Genomic DNA, 20000 nt, shown 5'->3' with positions numbered 1-20000 from the left:
GACTGCCTCAGCCTCCCGAGTACCTGGGATTACAGGCATGTGCCAGCATGCCCAGCTAATTGGATATACGTGTGTGTGTGTGTGTGTGTGTGTGTGTGTATATATATATATATATATATATATTTTTTTTTTTTTTTTTTTTTTTGAAACAGAGTCTCACTCTGTTGCCCAGACTAGAGTGCCGTGGCGTCAGCCTAGCTCACAGCAACCTCAAACTCCTGGGCTCAAGCGATCCTACTGCCCCAGCCTCCCGAGTACCTGGGACTACAGGCATGCGCCACTGTGCCCGGCTAATATTTTTCTGTATATATTTTTAGATACTGTTTCTGTATATATTTTTAGATATATAGTTTCTTTCTATTTTTAGTAGAGATGGGGGTCTCGCTCTTGCTCAGGCTGGTCTCGAACTCCCGACCTTGAGCGATCCACCCGCCTCTACCTCCCAGAGTGCTAGGATTACAGGCGTGAGCCACCCCGCCTGGCGTGTACGTTCTGTATTCACAGCCAGACGGAAGGCAGGGAGAATGTTACCCTTTCAAAGCCCGCCCTGCTCGCCTCTCAGCCCACCGATGGCACTCTGAATCCCGTGGCATTCCTTCACTCAGCTGAATTCTTCAGCACCCGACCCCCCCCACCCCACCCCCGTGCCACGGGAGTTCGTTCTCATGGCAGAGCCATCGAGGCTGTTGCCACACGTGTTGTAGGTGCCTAGGCAGACTGTGCCCTGGCCCCGAGGAGGTACGGAACCGCCTATCGCCTCGGGAGGGAGGGACAAGATGTGTCCGTGTCCAAGGCGACGTCCTGTCGATCACGAGGAGGCCTGCAAAGGCTCGTATCTGCCAGGCATTGAGCCACATCACATGAAACACCGGTGTGTTCCTTCACTTAGGTGGTGTCGCGTGTTGATACTCACAGAGGATGATAAACCCACTCGCATGCCGGCTGAGCCCCCTGTGTCTCCTCCTCTATCCACTGAGGGAAAAAACCGCAACGAAAGGTAGAAAACCACAGGGGGGGAAGAGAGCCCGTCGCTCTCCCTATGTGACCGTCCGGAGTGCTCGTTCAGATGGGAGGAGGTGTGTTTGTGTGTGTGTGTGTGTGTGTGTGTGTGTGTTTCATTGATTTTGGTGCCATCTTTTCTCTGCAGCTGCATCAGAGGACAGCGATTTTTCCGATTTTCACTCCGCTGAGTGAATTGCCTTTTGAAGAGAATGTCCACAGGAAGCCTACGGTCCTCCCGCGGGGGTGGCCCTCCTCTAGAAATGAATCTCGTTTCTTGAACGGAGGGGACTTGTTGACGCCATCATGCTTTCGGGACGACTTCTCAGACGCTAGCTTTGGACCGCAACATAGGTGCCCCCGACATTGCCTCAAGGGTTCCGTGGTGCCTCCTGTCAAGAGACCCCACCGACCGTCCCCAGCCTGCCCGCTCAAGGGAGCCGGGCCCCTTCTGATCTGTCCGCCCGCCGGTGAAGCTCCCTCCCGAGGGTCGGAAAGCCCACCTGTTTCCCAGTTCGGTTGAATGATGGGGCACCCGGGCAGGGCACTGGCACCGAGTGACTCCATTCTGAGTCTGTCTGCTCTGGGGGGCGGGTGGGGGGGCAGTTCCGTCTCGACCCGGTGGCCTCCTACCGACTGACTCGATGGGACGGACCATTCTCACTCAGGATCGTGTACCTTCTTGGCCTAGGCACATCCCGGCACTTAAAGCCACTTTTCGGGGACACTCTCCCACGTACAGATAGATGGCCTGCACGAGTGCTCTTCCTTTCTCGAAACACTGGAAATCTGTCCTCAATTTTACCTGACCTACCTGACGGTGTGTGATAAAGGAGCATAGAACCCTCAGCCACCCTCCACCTTCCCGCTGTCCCGAGAGACAGTGCCGAGCGTGAAATTCTATCCCTGACTCTCTGTGTCCACCGGAACGTGGCCTGACTGCAGTGACGTCAGCTACGTCAAGTCGTTCTCTGGGTAGGGAAAGAACTTAACCAGATAGGCCCTATCGGTCGCTTCTCTGTTCTGATAGTTTTGTGGCAGCCATTTCTTTCCCCCTCTCTTTTCTTTTTCTGTCTCTCTCCCCCACCCCCACCCCCAAATTCTTTCTACGAAGACGTTTAGGATGTCAGATTCTGGCCACATGCCCCCCCTAGGCATACGGGGGCCAGCATAGACAAAGGTCTTCGGTACCAAGTGTTCATTCCACGGTGACAGATATTGCCACTCTTGTATTGACCAGGGCGAGATGGTGAGTGGGTCAACTCTGAAACGCCCTGTACTCTACTTCTCTCTTGGGTAGGTCCCTGCCCCAACCCTCCGGCTTCTAGCACACACCCAGGGGCACTCTCTCCTCTCTGGATAAAGTTCCAGATGATCCGATCCGCTCCGAGGAGGAAGGGGAGCTGGCCGGGCCACCCACTGTGCGCCCCACCCCCGTCAGTCATAGGGTCCGTTCTTTTCAGGATGACACCGGCAGCGGTTGCTGGGTGTCACCTAGCGGCCACTTTGATCAGACCTCGGGATCCGGAAAGTCAGGTGACGTTGGGAGTTTAAGAGCTGACTCCCGGGAGGTGTGGAGGGCGGGGAGGAGAGCACGGTCCGGACGGTCCCACCCTCTTCTTCCCGGGCCCGCAGCTCTGGGCCCGCCCGGGGCAGCCCTAGCCTCTAGCGGGTCTCCGCCCACCCGCCCTGTTGTCTGCGGGAGGCGCCCCTCCTCCCGCTCTCTGCCTCCTCCCGGGACCGTAGGCCTCTGCCCGTCGTCTTTTTTATTTTTATTTTTTCCCTTTTGTTTGTTTCTCTTTTATCTTGTGTTTTAGGCTTATCGAATATCATATCGTATAAAAACTTAAATCACAGAATGAATTATATTAAGTAACAAGATGTGGCTTTTTATCCTACGCCGAGAACGATGAATTTTTCTCTTCGTGTCCATTTTCCTGTCCTGGAAGAAATACAAAGTTGCTCGTGATACTTCCCCATCATCTTCCAGTTTCCCCGACTGTCAACACGATGTATTCGATCGTATATCTTTGTGTGTGCACGTGGGCGCCTGTACCTATTTCTTTTCGGCATCAGTCTCAGGTCTTTTGGCACCTAGGGGGGAAAAAGGAGAAACCAATAAAGGACAGAAAGACGTTCTGTCGTTTTACGCTCCCCACCACCACCACCACCACCACCACCACCACTTTTGGGAGCTTGTAGTCTGGCCTATGTCCCCAAGGCAGGTTAAATCTTTTCTTAAAACTCCCAAGTGGTCCCCTGCCCCGCCCCCCCCCCCCAGGTGGGCGGCCGGCAGAGTTCACAGGCTTTGTTTTTGGCAGAGCCTGGACGATTGAAATAATTAACCACAATCAACGCTAAAGCTGAGAACCCCTCCCCCCCTCATTAAAAGCTCTGTATTTCTGCCTAGCCCTATGTTCGGGGAAATTCGGAGGCTTGAGATGGGAAGGTCTACCCTATTTTCTCCTTTACCGGCAAAATAGACTCTCTCTTTCCTTCCTCCTCAAACAGCTTGTCCTCGGTATTCGGCCTCGTGGGCAAGTGGCCGAGCTTTCGGTAACACCAAGTCTTCTAAGTTGTGTTGTGTTATCGGTCTTGTTTTCTTTCTTTTCTTTTCTTTTCTTTTCTTTTTTTTTTTTTGAGACAGGATTTCTTTCACTCTGTCCTCTCCCAGGCCGCCTTGGCCTGATTGTAGCTCACAGCAAGCTCCAAATCCAGGGCTTAAGTGATCCTCTCTGCCTCAGCCTTCTGAGTAGCTGGGACTATAGGCAAATGCTGCCACACCCGCCATAATTTTTCTTTTTTTTTTTTTGTTGGTAGAGATGAGGTCTCATCGTGTTACCCAGGCTGGTCTCCAGCTGCTGGGCTCAAGTCACGCTCCCGTCTCTGCCTCCCAAGTTGCGGGGATCACGGGCATGAGCCACCATGGCCAGCCAGGTTATTTAAAGGTGATCGCTTTGCTATCCTGATACAAAACCCCAAATGTGCGAGTTTAAGGCACCAGACGGAGGGAGTCCCCACACTACATCGTCATGAACATTGAGGGTGGCTCACGAAACAGCTGGGATGTGGCCACACAGTAGTGATCGAGGAGATATATTCTAGTGGGATAGCAGAAATATAGAATGTCCTGAAGACACTAAATGTCGGAATGCCACAGCAGTCAATGGCTGACAAACTTCCATTCCATCGTGTCATGGTAGGCGGCTTACTTTTCTCCTGCTCCCTCGGTATGATTAAGGCCTGACGTAGAAAATGTCTACGTCTCATCCAAATCCATCGAGACGATGGAAGGGGGAACTGGGAGAGGAATAAAGAAAAACAAGAGGGGGAGAAGGAGGAAACTGCCTCCCCTGCCCCCATGCTACCCAATTAATAAATGAAGAATGGCCTCTTCCCTCCTCTTCCCAACCCCTAACTATGCCTGGAGGTGTATCGTAGGCCTACAGTCCTAAGAAATGTACAACTACTGATAGTAATGGGAAGAAATGCAGTCTAATAGGTTTCTGTGCAGTGGGACACCTGGCCAGGGCACTTACGGTGAATGGAGCTTGCAGGGCGGGCGGGAGGTTGCTCTGGGTGAGTCTGTGAGTTGGCGGTGAGTGGTGAGTGAATGTGAAGGCCTAGGACATTACTTACTGTAGGTTTTCATAAACCCTGGACACTTAGGCCACACGACATTTACCTTTAGAAATTTCTTTCTTCAATAATACATTAACCTTAGCTTACTGTAAGTGTTTTCACTTCATAAACTTTTCCATGGTGGTTTGGCTTTTTTTTTGTTTGTTTGTTTGTCTGTTTGTTTGTTTGTTTGTTTGTTTTTCTTTCTTTTAAACTTTTGGACTCTTTTGCAACACCACGACTTAAAACACAAATGCGTTGCACTGTTGTACACAGATATTTTCTTTCTCTGTGTCCTTATGTGTTCCGTAAGCTTTTTCCTACTTTTAAAGTTTTTATCGTTCTATGCACTTTTCAAAATAATAAAAACTAAAACGGGGGGGGGGGGTGGGAGAGGGAAGGAGAGAAATACACACACATGAATATGTTTCCCAAGTGAACTGAGGAAGGGGGCCGAGTCAAGGTTCTCAGGGAGCCACCAGTGATGAAACGGTCAGGCTCAGAATCAGCATTGCAGAGTGGCTGCAGAGCCGGGGGGCCTGGACTGGCTACCTGGACGACACTCCGTGTTTGGTAACTTGGCGAGTCATACATCCTCTTGAGCCTCAGCCTCTTCATCTGCAAATGCAGAAATCATGGTGCCTACCCCACAGGGATATTGTGCAGAGTGAAAAAGCAAATGCAGGCAAAGCCCACAGAAGCACGCGTGGTAAACAGTAAGCCTTTAATCGTGGTCACAGTCGTTGTTATAGGATCATCTTCCTATGTCCTTGTCTTTTAAAGATTAGCAGAACCTCCCAGAAGATGAGAATGGGCTCCCCCTGAGCAAGTCTCGGCTGTAAAGTCACAGGCATGTTGAGCATGTGGCACAGAAGGCAGAATAAAAACCTGATCCCGGAACATTATGTTCCTGCAGGACATGAAATCATTGAAGGTATGGGAAATCCTACCTCATATCCGTTTTACTAGAACACCTATGATTGCGTACGCACATGGACGCACGCGCACGCGCACCCCAAACTTTTTGAGCTTCACAAAACAGCGTAACCAAGGAACACACTATGATGCTTCTTAGCGATCTATTTAGGCCCAGGTTACTCGTCACTCTGAGCCTGCCTCCTTATCTGTCCAATGAGAATAGTGTTTGTCACAATTATCGTCATCGTCATCCTACCTAACGCTTCTGGTAAAATTGAAGTGTGAGAACACCCGCTAGACAGAAAATCCATGTTATCTCTCAATTTTTCTTCCTCCTGATTTCTATCTGAATCTGTGAGCTCGCTTTGGTTCACTTCGGTTTTTCAAGAGGCTCCGGTTACCTTCTCTCCCACCTATATCGGATTGGGTCTGACGGAAGAAAGAAGGAAAAAAAAAAAAAAAAAAAACATAGTAAAGAAAGCAGAACAACATTTGTTTCTGAAGCAACCGATCAAACATTGCTGATGAGCCGGTCTTTTCTATTTCAGTAAACCAAGGAGGCCTATTGTCACGAGGATGTGAGGGGCCCGGGTAAGATTGGATGATTACCCCTAAAGGAGACAGAGCAGACAGACTATGGCACATGTGATCTTAGCAAAGAGAATAAACAGTGACCTCTCTGCCGAGTTGGGCCTTAGCATACCAAAGGGAAATAAAGGTGTAATAGGATGCTCAATTTTTACTCTGGAAACAGAGGTTGGTTGGGCACTGAACTGAGAACACTGAATTTTTTACCCTCCTTGATATTCACATAGGCTTAGAGGAGGCAAAAAAAAAAAAAAAAGAATACTGAGCCTATAAGTCATCCCTAAAACTCGGATTTTATGTTCCCTTGCCTTTTCATAACTGAGCAACACACAACATTAAAGAATGGACACAGGCCGGACGCGTTGGCTCAGGCCTGTAAACTTAGCACTCTGGGAGGCCGAGGCGGGAGGATCGCTCAAAGTCAGGAAGGAGTTCGAGACCAGCCCGAGCGAGAGTGAGACCCCCCGCCCCCGTCTCTACTAAAAATATAGAAAGAAATTGTCCAGACAACTAAAAATATATAGAAAAAAATTAGCCGGGCATGGTGGCACATGCCTGTGGTCCCAGCTCCTGGGGAGCCTGAGGCAGGAGGATCGACTGAGCCCAGGAGTTTGAGGTTGCTGTGAGCTAGGCTGACGCCACGGCACTCACTCTAGCCCGGGCAACAGAGTGAGACTCAGTCTCGGGGGGGGGGGGGAGACCCAAAAACAAACAAACAAACAAACAAACAAACAAAAAAACTGGAAGGGACACAGACTTCCACAGGTTTGTGTGTGGCCCCTTTTACTTATTAACGCTACAGGACCTTAATTATTTGTGCTCTGAATCTGATATTCAAATTATCCTTGTGGCCAACGCGTTTGAACAGTAGATGGTAGGGGAAGAAGAGTTCACCTCCTGAATAGATGACAAGTAACGGGAGTACTGGTGAAATTACAAGTGGCTTACGTTTACACACTGAAAATCCCAGTTAGCCGCTACCATGAGTTCAAAGAAGAGATCTAAATTTCTGACCCTATGACCCTAAAAGATATTTCCTCCCATGGTGTCACAGATAAAAATAAAACTGCATCCTAGCACTTTGGGAAGCCTAGGGGGAAAGGATCGCTTGAGGCCAAGAGTTTGAAGTTGCAGTGATCTATGATGATGCTACTGCACTTTAGTCTGGGAAACAGAGTGAGGGCCCGTCAAAAGAAAAAAAAGAAAAAGACAAAAAGAAAGAGAGAGAGAGAGAGAGAGAGAGAGAGACAGAGACAGGAAGACACAAGGAAAGAAAGAAAGAGAGAAAGAAGAGAGGAGAAGAGAAGAGAAGCGTCAATCTATCCATTGCATTTTCTACCCTTTAGGTGACTGGGCTTCAGCAGGGTGATGTGATCTGACAAAGTTCATGTTGCTAAGAAATAAAGCACTGGAGTTCAAACTCTGAGTTTTCAAAATCCAGCATATCCCCCTACCCACCATACCGTGCCACCTCTGAGAGTGGATATCTCACAGAGGAGAGCTGTGGAGGCCATTCTTGGACAGACAGAGTCAAGTAGTGGAGACCATGGAGTCTCTGCTCTGCAGCCAGTCTAGAGACATATGGAGCCATTAACACTGCTTGTGAGGAAAATACCATGTCATAGGGAAACAGAAATATTTTCCGCCTTAGGCAGATACAATTTAGGAAAAGACCCGAAACCCCTCTTCTTCTAACAGTGCTTTCTGGTCAGACGCTGACCCCTTCGATTCACAGATTCAGATACATCATTCAATGCAAGCATTGTCAACAAGTCACTCTTTGCAGCTTTCTGAAATTTCTCGCATATAGCATACTTGTAAAGATGATCACTTATGTGAAGACACCACCCCTCCAGAAAAACAAAAACAAAACCAAAACAGAAGCCCACTTTTCTCTGCTGTGAAAATCAAGATCAGCTTTTATGAGATCCACTAAATTCACACAAGAAGTAAAATATAATCATACTGATATATGCAATTTTTCTGTTAGAACAGAATGCATGGTGCTCCTTATCGTCTCAGATACTGTCAACAGAAAGCACGCGGTGGATGAACAATCTCCGTGAGCTTTTCTACAGAGATGGGGTGGGTGTGTGTGTGTGTGTGTGTGTGTGATAAATAATGAGGGTTGAGGAGCAGATAAATGACTGGGGGAAAACAACAACAGCAACAACAACAAAAACCACTTCCTGGTTCCTCGATGCAAGCATTCATTTAAAGGGGATACTCGTATGTATACCTAGGTGGAAAGTGGAAGCAGCTTTAAAAAAAAAAAAAGAAAAATTGCTGCGAGCCCTGGTTATGATACGGCAATAAGCGCTAGCTCTTGGAAGGTGTAAAACATATTCACGGTGGCTTACGCCAATCTGGGATGTACAAAGACGAGCTTGAGCACCACCACCAACCAAAAATATGAATGAATACCTGGCTAGCGATCAGGATCAGACATAATAGAAAAGAAAAAGCTCCCAAGGCTAAAATAATGTGAACACGATTGACTCGTCCATGGAAAAGAACCCCAAATCACTGCAAAATAATTTAAAGAGTTTTATTCTGAGCCCAACGGCCGTGATCATGGCCCAGAGAGCTACGCCCAAGAAGCCTTGAGCAAGCGGACCCATTGTGGTGGGGTGGGTTACAGTTTGGCTTCATACATTTTAGGGAGACAGGAATTACATGTAAAATCACAAATCAAAACATGGAAGGGGTACATTGGTCTGGGCTGAAAAGGCAGGACATCTGGCAGTTGGGGGGGGCGGGGGAGGGAGGGTGCGGTGTTTACAGGTTTACAGCTGGGTTTAAAGATTCTTTGATTTGCAATTGATGACATAAATGAACCTCTGCCTAAAGGCTTTGCATCATGTTTTCAGTTAAGGTAAGGAGGTCTGCTAATCACAGACAAGCCACTGGACAGTTTACCCAAAACTCAAGTGCCCTGTAGTTCAGTAAACGGTTGGCCTGCTAGATATGCGTTAAGCTTTGTCTTGCCTGGCCTTAGGCCCGTCGGACATTCAGTATCTCATTGTTATAAAATCTGACTCCATCAGGGAGGGGTGTCTGACTTCCCCTGTCCTTGCGGGGCAGCAGCTCAGGTTTAAGGGTTTTTCTAGGGTTCCCTGGGCCAACCACGGGACGGGTCAGCTGGCGGTGGCGGGCGGGGGGCGGCTTAAGATTTTATTTTAGTTCATAGACTCCAGAAATGGTGTTTCCCTGGCAAAGACACACGAGTTCATGAAAAGCTTTCATTCAGTTGGTCTGGCTCCTCCCTGAGGTCGTCTCCCTGCCCCCCACTCCTCCCATCCCCTGGGGCCGGAGCGGGGGGGGGGGGGGGGGGGGAGGGGTGAAGGCCCAAGAGGAGAGGCGCGTGGGGGAGGTGCCGCTCCCAGAACCAGAGACTCGTCTGGGCCCCACGTAACCCAGCCACCGCGACCGCTTCGCCCGAGGAGGTGCCCAGCAAGTCGTGCTTCTGCCCCTCGGGATTGCCTGCGGGCTGGGGGCGGGGTACGAGCTCCCGGCCCAAGAGGGAAACCCCTAGCCTGGCCGCACAGATGGCCGGGCCCCCGGCGGAGCCCTTCCGCCGTTTTCCACCCCTCCTCCACTCACTGCGCTGACTGCGCATGCGCGCTCGCACGTAGCCGCCTCGGGCTTCTCTCGGGCGGAGCCGCTTTCAGCCGCGACCCCGCCCCGCGAGCTGACTGCGCATGCGCGCTTGCACGTAGCCGCCTCGGGCTTCTCTCGGGCGGAGCCGCTTTCAGCCCCGACCCCGCCCCGCGAGCTGCCGCTTCCAGGCGGCACAGCGCATGGGGGAGGGGACGGAGCTCTAAAGAAATCAGTCCCCTCCGTCTCCTGCCTCAGGAAAAGCCCCAAACCCTTGGAGAACTGCCACCCACCGCCACTGCCGTGTGTGTGTGTGTGGGGGGGGGGGGCGGGGGGGCTGGGTCTTTACTTTGTGTCCTCCTTGTGGCCCAGTCCAAGGCGGCTGGGCTGCCAAACAGATCGTCTCGAGAGGGAGGCAGGAAGGGCCCAGGTCTGGACAGGGGTGGATTGGACCCCTCCACCCTGGGGTGTGGACTTGTGACCGAAAGCTCAGCTGCTTGTCCACGAGGCCGAATAACGAGGACAAGCGGTATGAGGAGTAAGAAAACAGAGAGTCTACTTTGCTGACAAAGGAGGAAATAAATAGGGTAGAGCTTCTCAGTCTCAAACCCCCAAATTTCGTGAACATAGGCCTAGGCAGAAATACAGAGGTTTTAAAGGAGGGAGGGTTGGTTCTCAGCTTCAGGCAATTACTGCAGTTAGCTGTTCTAAAGGTCCCGTCTCTGCTGAGAAGAAATCCCTTGAACTCTGTGGGCCGCCCACCCTGGGGGCCACCTGGAGTTATAACCAAAGAGTTAACGTGCCTCAGGGATGCAGGCCGGGCTGCAAGTTCCCAAAAGCCTGGGGGAAGTTTTAAAAAGACAGAAAATCTTTCTGCCCTCTTCCCCTCCCACCCCCCCACAAAGCCATTTTCTCTGGTGCAGACTCGGCACCCTCCCTGCCCCCCCCCCCCCCCCCCCCCCGTGCAGGCCTGTTTGTCCTCAATCATCTGTGAGGTTCACGAGGAGGAGATGCTCTCTCGCTCTCCCCACCCTCTTTCTTCCCTTAGGAAATCCTCAGCGCTGTTCCACACACTCAAGGTGGCGGGCCTGCTCCGGCCACCAGCCACCTCTTGTGCCACCTCCCGCCCCCCCCCCCCCGCCCCCAACGGAGTAGGTGTACAGACAGGAGCACACTTTACCGGAGGGCGCCTGGGGATGAAGAGTTGTGGTGGCCAAATGGGGGATGCGGGGCGGGGAGGAGAGTGGCTGGCATTTGGCAAAGAGTGACACGGAGTGGCCATCCAGGCTTGTCTGAAAAGTGGGACTACGAGCCTGAGAGCGCCGACGGAGTCGATGGACATGGTCACTGCTGTGGGATGTCTCTTTTACCACGATGTAACACCAAAGCAAACCCCTGACCCGCTGGGTCGGAGAAGGCCTTGTGGGCAATTTAGAAAAGCCATGGCGTGGCCATTTGGAATACTTCCTGCCTCTCCGGGAATCAAAAATTAGAAAGGACCATGGGTTCTGTATTAACGTACCAAAGGCAGGCAGAATTTTAGCCTTTTAAAGCCTGCCCTGGCCCTATCTCAGCAAGGCAGTGGCACCCCAAGTTCCGTGACATTTCTGCACTCGGCGGCTGACTTCTTCAGCCATCTGTTGCGATGCCCCTGCCAGGTGGCCACTCACTCGCCCCTTCAGTTCAACCCTTGTACCAGAAAGTGTTGCCTTCTTCCTAACCCCTATGGGGGGACCGGGGGGTGACGTGTGTGTGGGGGGGGTAGTGGAAATGGGCAGACCCCACAGGTGCAGCCTCTTCCAGGTCATAATGGGCCTGAGGCAGCGTGGGATTCCCCCGGAAGGGAGGCAGGGTGGCACTACGGCACCGAAGCCTGACGCCGGCGGCCACGTGGATGGTGGGGGACACGTTAGACCGCTGAGATGCAGCCACTGAGAGCCACCCCGCAGCAAGAGGTCTCTCTGGCAGAGCAGGCACTGAGTCCGCAAGTCAAGACAGCTGGGAGGCCTGGGAGACAGAGGCCCTGGATCTCAGGTCCCGGGGTGGGGGCGGGGGGCAGTGCCAGTGCCTGGAGAGAGAGAGAGCCCAGGCTCCAGAGGCCATGATGGGGCCTGGTGGGCAGGGCCGAGGAGGTCAAGGCCGGGTGTGGTGGGGTCCGGGATGAGGGGCTTGGGGTGACGGGCAGGGAGAACGACCCGTTCACTCAGACGTGCCCTCAGAGGAAGGCAGAGGTGCGTTTTGCCTTCCTCCGGCTAGTGGAACGCTCGGCATTTCTTTCCTTCAGAGCTGGGTTGAACCGATATGGCATCTGTTATAGTACGGAGTGCGAGACAGGACAACCTAGAGACCGAATTGAGCCAAGTCATGAGTCCACATTAGCTGGCCAGCGACCACCCCCTGCCCTGTTAGGGTACAGGTACAGAGAATGGCCCCGAGCCGAAAAAAGCAGGAAGGTTTCAGACTATCCTAAGCTAGAGCTCCGTGACTTTAGGCACGGCGGTTGAAACAACACTATACCACCTACTCCGCAGCTGTGTGGTCCGGGACCAGCCTCGGGCCCCCGTTTCGTTTCGGTTACAGTCTTTAAGCGAGCAGGTTTACAGAAACAGATAGCTCCAATTAAGGAACATTCTTTCAGGCGTTAAGCAAGCACAATCAATTTTACGACAGGCAGCTGGAAAGTTTAAACACTTAGTTACAAGTTAATTGCTTTGTTTTATCTCCGCAAGGTACGTATTTCCAATTACAGACCTAGGTCAAGCGGACATCGGTCACCTAGCGAGCAAGCATAAGTTTTCAAGTGGGCCTTTACAGCGTCCAGACAGGCCTCGGTCCAGTTATTGTGCATTCTTTTTGACCACTTGGAAAGCTGCTAGCACCGTTCCGGGCCTCACCTCACTCACGCGGAACTACAGAGTGATGACCTGGGGTGGGTGGGTGGGTGGGTGTGTGTGTGTGTGTGTGTGTGTGCTCCCTCCTGTGGTGGGAAGGGTGATCTGCTCGCCCACCCGGCGTGGTGTCCCCCACCCCTGCCCCATCTTGGCGTTTACAGAAAACAAACACGAACACAAGAGAGGGAGCCGGAGGAGGAGGAGGAACATATGCTGCTATCCAGGTTATCCTGGGAGGCTTCCTAGCCATTTCTGAGGAAACAGTGTCTCCTGGCTGTCTCCCGTAGTTTTATTTATTGACTTATTTATCTATTTTTCCTTTTGGCTTGAACCCATTCTTTTCGTTTCGGCATCTCATCTGACATCCTCTTCTGAGAGGAACCTGGAAACGTTTCCCCGTGTTGCATCTTTTCAGGCTCTGTACGACTGACGAGCATCGTCCCTCTTCAGTCACTGGGCTCTTTGCTAGCCAGGCCTTAATTCTCCACGTTGTAAACCCCAGATCGGATCTCCGCCCGGAGTCCTGTAGAGACCCACCGAATCGATGTTTGGACTGGGATGTCTCGTAGACCTTACCTATTAAAAACCGATCCAGGCCAGGCTTGGTGACTCACGCCTGTAATCCTAGGCCAAGGCGGGGAGGAGGACCGACCGCTTGAGGTCAGGAGTTCGAGACCTGCCTCGGCAAAAGCAAGACCCCCGTCTCTACCAAAAATAGAAAAAAATTAGCCGGGCATGGTGGCACACGCCTGTAGCCCCAGCGATTTGGGAGGCTGAGGAAGGAGGATCGCTGGAGCCCAGGAGTTTGAGGCTTCCAGTGAGTGAACTATGCCCTGCTCCCCCGCCACCCCTCCCCATCATCTCTAACGAAATGACAGTAAAATAAAATAAAATAAAATAAAGCTCAGAAAAAAAAAAAAAAAGTACTATGTAGTGAGACCGATCCTAAGAACACGGGCGCGGGGAAGGAAGTCACTACCACGGTATAAAATTGTATAAACGTTACCCGATTCTGTGTGCGTGCGTTTTCTGAGAAATGACCCCCTTTTGCTATGGGGCCGGGACTGGAGTCCCAGTTTGGGACCATAGGATTCCCCGCACTCGACTCCAGACTGATTCGACCTAGGGTTAGCTCTGTGTAAACACTCTTTAGACGTGGGTGTTTTATGGATTTCTGTCCTTCGGGAGAAACGACTGGCCCGGGTACAGGAGTGAGTGAATGTACCGACCGTCTTCTCCCATCTCTCTCTCTCTCTCTCTCTCTCTCTCCCTCCCACACACAGGCACACGCGCGCGCGCACACACACACACACACACACACACACACGCCGTTTCCGGGAGCGCCCACTTCATGCGCTTCGGTCCACCGTGACAGATAGTCCAACTGTGAGATCATCGTGAGTGGCTGCGCCTAGGCCCCGCTCTGAACCTCTCCGTACTGTTCGTGTGTCTTCAGCAGGTCCTGCCTCCACCCGTGGCATCTAGCACGGGCCGATGGGTCCCTGTCCTCTCTCCCTGCCGTGGACGCCCCCCTCCGGCCCCCCGCCCCCGGGGGCTCTCTGGTCGACTAGTGGTGGGGAGTGTGCCCGAGGGCTGAGAGACGTGGTCCGAGAGGGGCCGGGAGGAGGCCTGCGACCCAGTGTGTACCCACTCCCGCCCCCACGCTCCCTCCCCCACGAGGGAGCCCGTCCTTTCCAGGCTGACACTTGGATCGGTGGATGACGGGGGTCACCTGGCGGCGGGCGAGCGTTATGGGAAAATCCGGTAGGCGTGTTGCGACGTCCTGCCACAGAGATGGCTCTGGCGACAGCCTCGGGCCGCCCCACCCTGGCCCCCGGCCAGGCCCCGTGAATGTGTTCTCTCTGTCCCTGACTTCTTTCTTTGTTTCACCAGCCGGCGTGCTCTGAGAATGTGAAGTGTATCATAGTTCCACCCTGGGTTTCATGATCCTAAGATAGGAAGGGGTTTTATGATTCCACGACAGAAAGGTTTTCTCATCCTATCATCTCTCCCCCCCCCCCTTTCTTTCTTTCTCTTCCTCCTTCTGCCTTTTCTTTACTTCTTTGTTGTTTCCTTCTTTCAGTCTTCCTGTCTTCCTTCCTGCCTGCCTGCCTTCCTTCCTTCCTTCCGTATTTCTTTCCTCTCTTCCTTTCTCCTGTTATCCTGTGTTTCTATCTCTGTTTTTTCCATCTTTCTTCCCCCTTTCTACTTTCCTACCTTCTTTCTTTCTCATTCTCTCCTTTCTCTCTCCTTCCTTCTTCCTTTCTCTTTCTATACTGTCTCTCTCCTTCCTTCTCTCTATCTTTTTCTCTTTCCATCTTTCCGTGCTCTTTCTTTTTCTCTCTTAATTTCCTTTCTTTTTCTTTTCTTTCTTTCCCTCCTTCTGTCTCTGTCTGTCTTTCTTTCTTTCTTCTTTCTTTCTGCTTCCATCCTTCCTTCCTTTTTCTCATTCTCTTTCTTTCTGCCTGTCTTTTCTTTCCTTATTTCTTCTTTCCTTCTGTCTTTCTGTGTTTCCTATCTCCTTCCTCCCTTCCTTTTTCTTTCTTCCCCGTGCCCTCTTCCTGTCTTTTCTTATTTACTGTTTTCTTCTTTCTGACTTTCTCTCTCTGTTTCTCCGTCTCTTTTCTTTCTGTTCTTTTCCTTTCTCTCCCTTTCTCTCTTTCTGTTTCTGCCTGTCTGTCTCTCGGCTATGTTGTGGTCTGTGCAGAGACGGGTTTGGTGGACGATGTCGGTGGTCGGGCCGACCCATCCTTTCTTTGATCCCAGTGCTAGCCAGGCCGGGGCCTGCTTAGCTTCCAAGATCAGACGAGATTGGGCGCGTTCAGGGTGGCGTGGCCCTAGACTGACCCGTCATTTTTCGATGGCTTCCGTGGGGAGTAGGGGGACTGTGTTTGATGCCCCCGGGGGACCTTCTGGACTCTGAAATGATGGGCTCCAGAGGGTTGCCCCGTGTTTTGCAGCAGACCTCTGGTGGCTGGCGCCGGTTGTGGTCGGGCTCCACCTGGCGGCCGCTTTTCTACAAGTCTCTTGTCCTCTGCATCTTCGGTGCAGCAGGCAAAGCAGGGGACAGTCCCCGATGCGAGCGAGGCTGAGTTCCGGGAAGCAAGCAGCCTTCGCGGGGCCATCTGGTTCGTGCCGGGACGCCGGCTGGGACATCTGGGAGGCAGAGCTTGGGCCTGCAGGGCTGTGTGGCGGGAGGACGTTGTCGCCGCGCTTCCAGGCTCAGCCAGCCAGGCGGCTTGCGGGGCTGCCCGGGCAGGTCGACCAGCACGCTGTGGCCGCTTTGGAGACCCGACCCACCCCGCGGGGACAGGAAGGAGACGGCACACGCGGACGGGAGAGGAGGGTGTCCGGCGACCGGCCGCCGTCCCGTGCATGCGTGTCCCTCTCCCTCGGCCTCGCCTTTCCTACCCATTTTCCCTGGTTCCCGCTCGGGAGGCAGGGACAGCCCTGTGAGTGGCACCCAGTCGTCCGTGGCTTCCTCCGAGTCCTACTCTGGGGGCGCGGACCGGGCCCTGGGTGGCGCGGGTGGCCGGCGAGGGCGACCCCTGTCGGCCCGCGGGCGCTCGTGGGCCGCGGCGGTCCCGTCCCGATGTTTTCTCCTCCACAAGTCCCCGTGCTGGGGCCGGGGACCGGGCCCTGGGTGGCCCTGGGTGGCGCGGGTGGCCGGCGAGGGCGACCCCTGTCGGCCCGCGGGCGCTCGTGGGCCGCGGCGGTCCCGTCCCGATGTTTTCTCCTCCACAAGTCCCCGTGCTGGGGCCGGGGACCGGGCCCTGGGTGGCCCTGGGTGGCGCGGGTGGCCGGCGAGGGCGACCCCTGTCGGCCCGCGGGCGCTCGTGGGCCGCGGCGGTCCCGTCCCGATGTTTTCTCCTCCACAAGTCCCCGTGCTGGGGCCGGGGACCGGGCCCTGGGTGGCCCTGGGTGGCCGGCGAGGGCGACCCCTGTCGGCCCGCGGCCGCTCGTGGGCCGTGGCGGTCCCGTCCCGATGTTTTCTCCTCCACAAGTCCCCGTGCTGGGCCCTGGGTGGCGCGCGTGGACGGTGAGGGCCTCCCTGGCCCTCTACGCCACGGGGGCCGACCAGATGTCCCTGAGTGCCCCTTGTCTGCTGGCGCTGGGGACCTGCTGGGGACAGGTGGCCGTGTCGAGTGTCGTGGGGGCAGGCGTGTTCAAGTGGCTCGGTCCCCGTCTTCCTGCGCGGTGTTTTTGATCACCTCATATCGTCATCTTCCGCCTGCAGGTTAGTACTGACACGCTGTCCTTCGGCGACTGTCGCTGGAGGGGTTGGGCCTCCGCACGCGGACAGGGTTCTGGGTTCCTGGGGATCCAGCGCCCTGCCCTGTTCCCTTTGAGCTGACCGCCTGGGCCCGCGCGCCGGCTCTAGGGCGTCGGAGTGTCCCGACGGTGGTGCCCGCCTCTCGCGTTGGTCTCTTGTCCCCTCGAGAGACGGCACCCGGGGGAGAGGGGGGAGGTTTGCGGCAACCTTCCCCCTTACCCCGCTGGCTCTGTGCCGTTGCGTGTCAGGCGGTCCTCGTCTTTGGGTTGTGCTTGGGAGGCGGGGCTGGCGAGGCTGAAGCGGGCTCCTCCGATCGCTGTCCTCGCCGGCCTGACTGACCTCCCCCAACCCTCCCCGTCCTCGGGGCCTGATCGATGTGGTGACGTCGCGCTCTCCCGGGCCTTGAGCCGCGTGCCAGGCGAGGGACGGTCCATTCATGGTGAATGGTGGCCGCTCTTCTCGTTCTGCCCGCGGGCACCTCACCTCTCCTTCCCCGCCTGTGGGCGGTGCGTGGGAGGCGCGGGTGCGAGACTATCCGGCCCGACCGCGGTCGCCCCGCCCTCGGCCTCGTGGCGTTGGCGGGGGGTCGTGAGTCCTCTTGACGCAGCGGGCAGCCCTCGCTCGCCCTGTGTGGCTGTTGCCTGGCCGGGGTCCCCCCTGCCCGCGACGGACGGGTGCGGGGCCGTGCCGCCCGCCCGGTCGCGCGCCCCGTTTGGCGCGCGGCTGCTGGGTCTGTGTGGCCCTTTTGTGGTGCCCCCGGAGCGCACCGGGTTGTTCTCCAAGGTGCCCGAAACCGAGCGGTGGTTGTCGTCCTCGTTCCCGGCGTCCCCCTCTGGTCGCCGCTGCAGCGTCTGCTGCGTTGGGTACACCCTCGAGCAGCGTGCTTGGGGTTGGGGGGGTCGAGGCGGGCAAGCCTAGAGGCATCCTCCTGCGCTGCGTGGGCGGGCGGGGGGCGTTGTCTCGGCGTCCCCACGATGTGTGCGTGGCGGACTTCGAAAGGCGAGCGCACGGCTTGTGCTCTTCCCACCCTGCCCGAGGGGGGGTGGTTGCACGGTCGTGTGGGCGATCGTGGTGGGGCTGGGCCGGCGACGTGGTGCCGGCCGGCCCCGTGGGGGGCCTCTGCCACCGGCCTGGTCTGCCTCGGTGACCCCTCTCCCATACCGACGGGGGAGTGTTCCCCTCGAAGTGAGGGGGCTTTTGGACCAGGGGCCCCGACCGCGAACGCTCAGGAGTCGCCAACCGTGCGTGTTTTGCCCCATGCCGCAGACCCCCCCACACCTCCCCTGGGGCGTGCCTGAACGCCTCCGCCCAGGGCCCTTACGGGGGCGACCGGGGATCGGGGGCGATCCACCTTCGGCGAGAAAGCGTCTTCTCTAGCGATCATGGAGGCGTGTCCTCTTCTGGGGTTTGTCGGATCCCCCAGCCCGCCGCCTCTCTGCGCGTCGTCAGCCGCCGCCCCTGCGGCTGCCAGTTGTGCGTGGGCAGAGTTCCCTCCTCCCCTGCCGTGGGGGGAGCGGTCCGCCGGCCCCCGCGGTGGGGGCCGAGTGCCACTCTTCGCCTAACGTGGTCCGCGCCTCCCCCCTGAACTCTGGGGGAGGGTCACGCCGGGCCGGGCCGGCGTTCCAGCTGTGAAGGGCGCCCGCGTGTGTGCGCTGCGTGCCCCGGCCGCGGGTCGCCCCGGTGTGTGCTGGGGGAAGGGGGTGGTGGTGCGGCCCGTCTCGCGCCCCCTCCCCATCCCCTGTGAGCGTGCGGCCCTCCACCCGGTCCCGTGCCAGGCCGCGGATGGATGGGCGCTCCCGTGCTGGCGCCTGTGGATTGCGGCTGGGGGGACCGCCCGGCCAACGAGGGGGTCGTTCCACCGGTGCACGGTGCTCCCCGGAGCGAGACAGGATTGGGAAACGGACGAGAATGGGATTAGGCGCGGTGGCGTGCGGGCCGAGGGCCGAAGGCCGGCGTCGCTCTGGGACGCCCCGGTGGTGAGGCCGTGGCCCCGTTGGGAGGGTCGAGGGGTGCCGAAGGCTTTGGCCGGCTGGCGTCACGGGCGCGTTGCGGGACCGCTCTCGGGTTTGGGGCGGTGGGATCCCGTGGCGTTGTTTCCCCAGTGGCCCGGTCGCGGCGCAGGTCTCGCCTCCCCACGGGCTCTCGTGCCTCGCCCTCGCGGGGTCTCATCCCTGTTCGAAAAGGGTGCTCCTTCTCTCTTCCTCACGGCTGCCGACCGCCCCGCGACGAGCGTTCGCCCGACTGCGCTGCCCGAGCCTGACCTCGCCGCGGGGAGGGGGCGTCGCCCTGGCCGCCAAGGCCCTGGACGGCGCCCCCCACCCCCCCGGCGACGTGCCTCGGTTGAACGGTCGGCGGGCCTCCGCGTGGCGGGCCGGACGGCGTTGGGGGGCGGCCGGTCGCGCGTGCGTGCAAGAAGAGCGTTTTTCCGGAGCTACACGCGACCGCGATGGCGGTCGGGGTCCGGGCCCTGCGAGGTGCGTGGGGGGTTTGGGGAGCTCGCCGAAGGCGCAGCCGGTCGTCCCAGGTGCCGCGGGACCGCCCTTGTGCGCGGAGTCCACTGGCGGTGAGATCCCGTGCGTGTCCTGGCCGGTGGGCTGCCGTCTGAGGCTTGCTACACCCCTCCCCTCGGGCCTCCTGGTGCCCGTCGGCCCCTTCCCCCGTCGTCGCCTTATGCCGCGCCCGGCGGCCCCCACCCCGCTCGCCGCCGCCTTGAGCCATCTCGTCCTCTCCCGTCTGGCTTTCGTAGCCGGGAGGGCGTCCGTGCCCCCGGTGCTGCATCGCTCTACCCCCACCCGTGTGCCCGTAGCGGCCTCTCCCGTGGTCCGCCGCCGCCCGCCCGCTTGCCCGCGGTGGCGTTGCGTGTCGATGGCGTGTGGGGCGCCGTCGTCCCTCGCGGTGGCCGTCTCCCCCGGTCGGTGGGTTCGCGTGCAGGAGCGCGCGGGTCCCGCGGTCTCTCTCCCCCGGCCATCCGTCGTGCCGTTACCCGCCGCGCCCGTACGCTCCGGGGCGGGGCCCGGACGGGCTTCGGCCCGGTCCGAGCCTCGTTCGGGGTTGTCCGGGCGCGGGCCGCTACGGTCACGATGCTTGACTGGCCGCGGGGTGTGGTCCCCGGG

This window comes from Eulemur rufifrons, chromosome 20 (assembly GCF_041146395.1).
Source record: "Eulemur rufifrons isolate Redbay chromosome 20, OSU_ERuf_1, whole genome shotgun sequence".
Taxonomy (NCBI): domain Eukaryota; kingdom Metazoa; phylum Chordata; class Mammalia; order Primates; family Lemuridae; genus Eulemur; species Eulemur rufifrons.
Note: the sequence above shows the minus strand (reverse complement) of the source record.